Raw genomic sequence first — 9,918 nt, forward strand, 5'->3', positions numbered from 1 at the left:
CCTTGCCTGAGAGGACAGATCTTCCTCACCAGCAGACACTGGATGAGAGGGGTAAGGAGGAGGTAAGGGAGGGACGGAACAAAAACAAAGCGAAAAACAAGAAGTTATTCAAGACAATAAGCAAAAAACTAGTTCAAGGATCTGAACTTTTTTTAAAAGAATGAGTGTCTATGACTTAGAAATTCTAAAGGAAAAAGATCATGTTTTTCGATACGCAGATTTTATGTGTTTTAAATTTACAGTACCTTTACTAGTACATATGTCTCTTTCAGGAGGCGTTTCATTTGATAAATATAAAAATGAAAAAAAACGTAAAAGACCTAACTCACCGCAAATAAAATTCATTCATGACTAAAAACCAGACTATTTAAAAGGAAGACCCACATCACTAAGCTCTCTATTTACAATTGTCTAAAATCATGTCTATTTCCAACCAATGAATGAGCTATTTTGAAAAAAGATATTTTAAAGGAGATATTTCACATTAAGATATTCTTGAACCAGCATATGCCAAATCTTTCTGTACTTTTGATTTTGCATCTATATCACTGTTCAAAGTTAAAATGCTGTCCTCTTCCTTAAATTTGTAGAGCTACCAAAATTTACCTATAATCACTAGACTAAAAAAAATGCACTAGAGTTTCAAGGTCTAACTCTGGCTTTAACATAGGCTTTCTCTGTGCCCTTTGTTACCACAATAGTTAGACCCTCAATTTATCATCTGTAAACAGGCTACCTATAAATGGATGCAAGAAGGTCACACACCTTACCAAAATGGCATGGGGATAAAAATGTTTACTGTAGGGGCCCCTGGGTGGCTCAGTCGGTTAAGTGTCTACCTTTGGCTCAGGTCATGATCCTGGGGTCCTGGGATCAAGAACTGCATTGGGCCCCCTGCTTAGCAGGGAGCCTACTACTCCCTCTCCCTTTGCCCCACCCCCCAGCTCATGGGCTCCCTCTCTCTCTCAAATAAATAAATAAAATCTTTAAAAAAATGTTTACTGCAAGGGTAAAACTCTCATAGGCAGTAAAATAGCAATAGAAAACTGAATTTCAAATCAATTAATTAAGCAAGTGTAGAATGAGTGCCCAGTCTGGACATGGCAAGTTTCTAATATTAGCACAGCTTGGTACACATGGTAGGTGCTCAGTAAATGTTATTTAAATTAATTAATGTATGCACACTTGGCTACTTGACAGAACAAGGCCCTGGACTGTGAAAGAAAAATGATTTCCCTGAATTTCTTTTGCTTCTATGTTTTTATTTTCCTTACACATTGTTATATTTGTCTTCCATTTGAAACTCTAAAGTGGACTGGCTAGGATATTATCATCATAGGGGAGTTAATCTCATTCTCATGTTCAAAACATATTTAAAACACTTTCTAGAACCAAATTGAGTCATTGAAACAGTGCCAGGAATTTGCCATCCTGACAATAGGAAATAACCAAATTCTAAGGAAATTAAAAAATTAGAAGAGACCTGAAATCACTGTATCCCCATGGTCTATGTTATTCAGTGGGACAAGAAAATGAAATAAAAAGTTAAGTTTCACTTAAAAAAAAGCTATCATCGACATATTTAGTTTTACCTACCATATTCCTCCTAAAGTACTCTTTACTCCAAAGCAGTTCATATTTCCCTTTTGCATTCTTAAAGGAAAAATGCAGTAAAATTAATAAAAAAGTTAAAGGGATACACAATAGAATGAAAATATCGTTAAAGAAACCCTACCTCCTCACTTTTCAGAAATACTTCATTGTAAGATACAGCCACAACATTGTCATTTTAATATTCCACAAGTTTGAAGCTATTCGGGAATTTAATTAACCAAGCTAGTTAGTGGGTCTGTCCGCCAGTCAGTCACTCAGCAAATATTTATCATGCATCTAGTTTGTGCTGGATACTGTGGGCACTAGGAAACGAAGCAGTAAATGAGCAGACAGAATTCACACTTATCCTATGTGCGTAGAAGTGTGTAAATAAATTAAAAGATGGCCAGCTGGGCATATACATTTATTTTTGCCTTTTTCTACAAACCCATTAAGCAACAGTAGATGGATTTTTTTAAAGCATAAATCCCAAAGAATGAGAAAGGCAGCTAATCAGAAAACAGTAAAAAAAAAAAAAAAAAAAAAAAAAGTGAAAAAACAGACCATTAGTAACTGGTTTAGCAGACCTGAGAAAGCTGAATCCAAAGTTGGCAGTCACGAAAGCTGAAAAGCAATCTAATTTACAACAACAAAGCCTCTGACATCTCAGGAATTGGTGGTACCAAGGACTTTTGAAAGTAGAAATAAGAAGAAATACCAAAAAAAAGAGGTACAAATCAGTACAGTAAGAAGCAGTTAGAATCACTCTTAGATGCCACTCCACATAGTAGTCAAGCAAGTACACTTGGACTGAAGGAGAAGCCCCAAAATGTGTTCAGGAAGGGGCACCATACTAATAACAGGTGGATTCTGTTTGCAGACTCCTGAATGCTGGGACACACTGAATTCTAGGACAACTGCCCCTGTTTCCTTTCACCAAATCTTTCCCCATTCTGAGTCCTAGAATAATGGTAGCTAAATCTAGGTTATCCAGGCAGTAGATAGAAAGAGTCTTCACTAAGAATTCTAACTAGACCTAGAGGAAAGACTTGAAAAACTTAAACCTGGAGGTCTCCCCCAGAGAAGACCCAGCCTAATTGCCCTACCATAAAAACCATGGTCTATGAGTCCCCAGGCAATCAATTCTAAAGTGCTCCACTTATACCTATGAGCTAATAATAGTCATGGGTTACCTGTGTCTGAGGACAACTTCTTGGAAGAAATGTAGAATCCAAATGAACAGAGAAAAGCAATTTGAGGAAACAGAGGTCAGGCAAAAGGAAGAAAAACAAAAACAAAAAACCCTCATTAATCCACAGAGAAATAAGATAGTAAACAAGATAGGAAAGTAACAATAATGATTTTTTTTTAAAGAGAAACATCTAACAACAAAAAAGAGCCCTTAGAAATAAAAAACAGACTAGCAAAAATGTGTAATTGAATAAGGTTTGAAAAAATAAAATTGAGGAAGTTTTACAGAGAATAGAACAAAAGACATGGAAAATGAGAAAAAAACAGAAAATACAATAAGAAAATGAAGAAATATAAGAAAATATGGTGGTCCAACATCCAAATAACTGGAGTTCCAGAAGGAGAGCAGAGAAAATGAAGGTAAAATTTAAATAAATAATTCTAAAATATTTCATAGGACATTAGTTTTCAGATTGAAAGAGCTCAATGAATACTGAACAAAAAAAAAAAAAATTTTTTTTAAAGGGCAATGGACATTGTTGGGACATTCCAAAACCCTTGGGAAAATGGTAGCCCCACAGGTATCCAAAGAGAATAAACATATCACAGACAAAAAGTTACTTCAGACTTCTTAATTGGAACATGCATTTCTAGAAGGTAATGGAACAATGGTTTCAAATTTCTTAAGGAAAAATAATTCTCAACTTAGAATTTTATATCTTAAAAAACTTTATAACAAGTAGGAAAATTGAAGATATTTAAATCAAGTTGATATTTGCAGACATGTCAGGTTTTAAAAGGTTATTTCCAAAGTATCTTTTTTTCAGGGTGCTAACAGAAGATATGTTCTATAGAAATTTGGGAGCAAACCTCCTTTATGAAATAACTCAACCAAATAGGAAAGAGAAGACTCTAATCTCTGGTGTTGGTAGTAAAGAGAATTTCTAGGATGATAGCACTATACCAGGCACGGCCATCCAGACCAGAGGAGGTCAGAAAGCACAAGAAAAGGTTTCAAGATGAAAAGATTGATAGAATAGTTGACACGTCTGAACACATGGAAAGAAGAGTTAAATGATCAGGAGAGGGTATGAAATTGAATTATTAAAAGAAATTATAGATAGAATACTACATACTTCTGGGATCGAGCCCCACATCAGGCTCCTCCGCTGGGAGCCTGCTTCTTCCTCTCCCACTCCCCCTGCTTGTGTTCCCTCTCTCGCTGGCTGTCTCTCTCTCTGTCAAATAAATAAATAAAATCTTTAAAAAAAAAAAAAAGAAAACTACATGCAGCTGCTGTAAAGACCATACATGTAGATGGAGTGATACAAATGCCAAAAGCCAGGAAATATCCATCCTGGAAGGATGGCAGGACTGACAAAGTTTTTGTGTGTATGTGTTGGGGTAGGAGTGAGATGAAAGAGGAACAAATAGTCATCTTCCATAGTGGCAAATCAATAAGTAATACGTAAAAATGAAAAAAAAGTCAACAAGGAACAATATAGGAAGGTTCAGCTGAAAAGTTAGAAGTGGTTTTATCTGGGAAAGGCAAAGAAAATGAAAGTTAGGTAGAAGACTCTCCTCTCCATAATAACTTTTATAGAATTGTTTCACTTTCAAAATTATGTGCATATAATTTTGATTAAAATAAAAATGTAAAAAAAAAAACAGACATTTTCCTAATCCTGTGTGTGTGTGTGTGTGTGTGTGTGTGTGTGTGTATTACTTGTTGACAAGTACTAAAAAATATTTCAGGTAAAATTTTCAGGTAAAATTAGAGAGGGATATGGGGAAAGGGGTGGGTGCTGTGTTAACTAGTCAAGGAAAGCCTCTTTAAGGAGGTATCATTTGAGTTGAGGCATAGATAATGAAAAGGTAATTTTCATTTCATAGATAATAAAAGAGCTAGTAAAAGAAAAACAAAGCCAGTAGAAGAAAGGAAATAATAAAGATTAGAACAAAAATAGAGACTAAAAAAACCCAATAGAACACATAAATGAAACCAGGAGCTAGTTCCTTAAAAAGATAAACAAAATTGATAAAACTTTAAATAGATTTACCAAAAAAAGAGAGAGAGGAGTCAAAAAAATAAAATCAGAAATGAAGGAGAAACAACAACCAACACCACAGAAATACAAATGTTTATAAGAGAATATTGTGAAAAATTGTATGCCAACAAATTGGACAGCCTAAAAAATATGGATAAATTCCTAGAAAGATAACCTTCCAAAAGGTTATGGATCAGGAATCAGGAAGAACTAGGAAATTTGAACAGACCAATTACCAGTGATGAAATTGAATCGGTAATAAAAAAAAACCCCAACGAACAAAAAGTCTAGGGCCAGATGGCTTCACAGGTGAATTCTACCAAATGCTTAAAGAAGAGTTTATACCTATTCTTCTCAAGCTATCCCAAAAAATAGAAATGGAAGGAGAACTCTCAAATTCATTCCATGAAGCTAACACTATTCTGGTAACAAAACCAAATAAAGACACTACAAAAAAAGAGAATTCCAGGCCAGTATCTCTGATGAACATAGACACAAAAATCCTCAACAAAATATTAGCAAACCAAAAGTAACAATACTTTAAAAAATATTACTCGCTATCATCAAGTGGGGTTCATTCCTGGGATGCAAGGTTGGTTCAATATTCACCAATCAATCAGTGTGATACATCACATTAACAACAAGATGGATAAAAAACATATGATCACCTTAATACATGCAGAAAAAGCATTTGACAAAGTACAACATCCATTCATGATAAAGAAAAAAAAAACTCTCAACAAACTAGGTTTAGAGGGAACGTACCTCAACATAATAAAGGCCATGTATGAAAAACCCACAGCTAACATCATACTCAATGGTGAAAAACTGAGAGCAGGAACAAGATGTTCACTCTCACCACTTTTATTCAACATAGTAGTGGAAGTCCTAACCACAGTCATCAGAAAAGAAAAAGAAACAAAGGCATCCAAATTGGTAAAGAAGAGTAAAACGTTCACTTTTGCAGATGATGTGATAGCATATATAGAAAATCCTAAAGACTCCACCAAAAAACTACTAGAACTGATAAATGAATTCAGTAGTCACAGGATATAAAGTTAATATACACAAGCCTATTGTATTTCTTTTTTTTTTTTAAAGATTTTATTTATTTATTTGACAGAGATAGAGACCGCCAGCGAGAGAGGGAACACAAGCAGGGGGAGTGGGAGAGGAAGAAGCAGGCTCATAGCGGAAGAGCCTGATGTGGGGCTCGATCCCATAACGCCGGGATCACGCCCTGAGCCGAAGGCAGACGCTTAACTGCTGTGCCACCCAGGCGCCCCAAGCCTATTGTATTTCTAAATACTAATAACAAAGTAGCAGAAAGAGAAATTTTAAAAAAACAATCCCATTTACAATTGCACCAAAAGTAGTAAAATACCTAGGAATAAACTTAACAGGGAGGTAAAACACCTGTCCTCCAAACACTGTAAAACATTGATGAAAAAAGTAGAAGATGAGAGAAACAAATAGAAAAATATTCCATGCTCATGAATTAAGGGAACAAATATTGTTAAAATATCCATTCTACCATAAGCAACCTAAAGAATTGATGCAATCCCTATCAAAATACCAACAGCACTTTTCACAGAACTAGAACAAATAATCCTAAAATTTGTAGGACATCACAAAAGACCCTGAATCAGGAATCACAATTCCTGATTTCAAGTTACACTATAAAGCTGTAGTAATTAAAACAGTATGGCCCTGGCACCAGAATAGACACATAGATCAATGGAACAGAACAGAGAACACAGACGGAAACCTATGATTATATAACCAATTAATCTATAGCAAAGGAGGCAAGAATGTACAATGGAGAAAAGCAGTCTCTTCAGTAAATGGTGTTGGGAAAACTGGACAGCTGCATGCAAAAGAATGAAACTGGACCATTTTCTTACACCATACACAAAAATAAACTCAGAATGGATTAAGGACCTAAATGTGAGATCTAAAAATTCTAGAAGAGAGCACAGGCAGTAAATTCTCTGACATTGGCTGTAGCAACATTTTTCTAGATATGTCTCCTCAGGCAAGGGAAATAAACACAAAAATAAACTATTGGGACTACATTAAAATAAGAGCTTCTGCACAGTGAAGGAAACCATCAACAAAACAAAAAGGTAACCTACTAAATAGCAGAAGGTATTTTCAAATGATATATCTGATAAGGGCTTAATATCCAAAATATATAAAGAAGCTATACAACTCAAGACACACACACACACACACACACACACACACACACACACACATTTAAAAAAGGCAGAGGACCTAAATAGATTTTTCCAAAGGAGACATACAGGTGTCTAACAAACATGAAAAGATGTTCAACATCACTCATCATCAGGGAAATGCAAATCAAAACTACAATGAGATATCACCTCGCTCCTGTCAGAATGGCTAAACTAAAACACATAGGATACAAGCGTTGGCAAGGATGTGGAGAAAGGGGAACCCTCATGCACTGTTGGTGGGAATGCAAACTGGTGTGGCCACTGTGGAAAACAGTGTGGAGGCTCCTCAGAAAGTTGAAAATAGAGCTACCTTATGATAAGCAATTGCACTAGTATTTACCCAAACAAAACAAAAACACTAATCCAAAAATATACATCTACCCCTATGTTTACTGCAGCCTTATTTACCGTAGCCAAATTATGGAAACAGCCTAAGTGTCCACTGATAGATGCATTATATATATATATAATTTCACAACTCCTTTATCCATCTATCTATATATAGAGATATTCATATCTGTATCTATATATACCTATATTACTCAGCCATAAAAGAATGAAATCTTGCCATTTGCAACAACATGGATGAATCTAGAGGGTATAATGCTAAGTGAAATAAGTCATCGGAGAACAACAAATACCATATGATTTCACTCATATGTGGAATTTAAGAACAGGAACAAACAAATTTAAAAAAAGAGACAAACCCGATTCTTAAATATAAAGAACAAACTAGTGGTTGCCAGTAAGGGGGGATGGGTGAAACAGATAAAGGGGATTAAGAGTACACTTAATGTGACGAGCACTGAGCAATGTATAGAATTTCGAATCATTATATTGTACACCTGAAACTAACATAACATTGTGTGTTAATTATACTTGAATAAAAAATAAAATGAAATAAAATAAAATGAATTTTAAAACTCAAAAAGAAAAAGAGGTGATAGACTTGTAAAACTTTGATGTGGGGGGCATGCAAGTTCGAAGGGAACAAGCTTGGCAAGTAGGAGGGCAGAAGAAAGAACTGTGGAGGGTAGTGGACAAGAAGGGAAGAACAGGACCCAGGCTGGGTGTGGAGCACGGGGTGCTGTAGGCCAGTTAAAGAGCTGAGATTTTATTCTTAGTATAATATAAAGTTACCAGCGATCCTTTTTGTTTGTTTGTTTTATTTTATAATTTATTTTTGACCCGAACAGAGACGCTGTCTGATTTACATTTAGGAAAGATCCCTCTGGCTGCCATGGGGAGGACAGACAACAGAAAAGCAAGATTAGAGGCAGGGAGGCAAATAGGGCTGAGCAGTAGTCTAGGTAAGAAGTGGTGGTAATCTAGACTACGGTTTTATCTGGGGAGATGATGATACGGAGTCAGATTTAGGGCATATTTTTGAATTAGACCCAACAGGACTGGCAGATTGGATGTGGGTTTGAGGCAAAGAAAGAAATTAAAGATGACTCCAGTCTCTCCGCATAAACAATAAACACCACTGATTTGACTTTCATCTTCATTCATTTCTTCTTTCTGCTTTCTTGCTCATACAATAACATGACATAAACACAAAGAGCCTGAATAATCACAATCTAAATAATTGAAAGTTAACTAAAAGTCTTTTCATTACTATCTAGTGAAACCATCTAACACATCCCCTCCCCCACCCACTTACGCCTCACCAGCCTCCTTTGTCACCCCAGTATGCTATGCTCTCTCCTGTCACTGTATGTTTGTTCATGTTTCTGCATACTCTCCAGCCTGATATAAATGTCTTTACTCCTTTTTTCTTTTCAGCCTACCTCTCATCTGCTGCTGGCTTCTATCTCAACATGGTAGGCTGTTACTCTGGTAGCTCCCATTGAATCATGCCTCTCAAAAAGACTAATTCTGGGCTTGGCAAATGGAACATTAGTAAGGATGATCTAAGCAGAGAATTGTGCTTGCACCTTGGGGCTTATCCTCTAGGAATGCTTACTCTTTGGACCTAGCCACCATTAAGGAAGTCCAAGCTAGCCATGTGGTAGAAGAGAAGTCCCAGTCTACCAATCATCCCACCAAAACCATCTTGCATATTCCAGCTCCAGCCACTTTTTTTTTTTTTAATAAGTGTACTCTTAATCCTCTTTGCCTATTTCACCCATCCCCCACCCCCCTGGTAACCATCAGTTTGTTCTCTATAGATAAGAGTCTGTTTTTTGGTTTGTCTCCTTTTCCCTTTGTTCATTCGTTCTGTTTCTTAAATTCCACATGAGTGAAATCATATGGTATTTGTCTTTCTCTGACTGACTTATTTCCCTTAACATTATACACTCTAGATCCATTAATATTGTTGCAAATGGCTACATTTATTTCTATGGCTGAGTAAGATTCCCTTGTGTGTATACATACTACATCTTATATATCTGTTCATCTACCAATGAACATGTGGGCTGCTTCCATAATTTGGCTCTTGTAAATAATGCTGCAGTAAAAGTAGTGGTACCTATATCATCTTGAATTAGTGTTTTTGTCTTCATGTAAATAGCCTGTAGTGGAATTATTGGATCATAAGGTAACTCTATTTCTAATTTTTTGAGGAAACTCCATACTGTTTTCCACAATGGCCGCACCAGTTTGCATTCCCACCAACAGAGCAACAGTTCCTTTTTCTCCTCATCCTTGTCAACATTAGTTTCTTGTGCTTTTTATTTTAGCTATTCTGACAGGTGTGAGGTTATATCTCATTGTAGTTTTGATTTTAATTTCCCTGATGATGAGTGATGTTGAGTATCTTTTTATATGTCTGTTGGTCATCTGTCTTTTTTTTTTTTTAAGATTTTATTTATTTATTTGACAAAGAGAGAGACAGCCAGCGA

Source organism: Ursus maritimus, unplaced genomic scaffold (assembly GCF_017311325.1).
Source record: "Ursus maritimus isolate PB19 unplaced genomic scaffold, ASM1731132v1 scaffold_9, whole genome shotgun sequence".
Taxonomy (NCBI): Eukaryota; Metazoa; Chordata; class Mammalia; order Carnivora; family Ursidae; genus Ursus; species Ursus maritimus.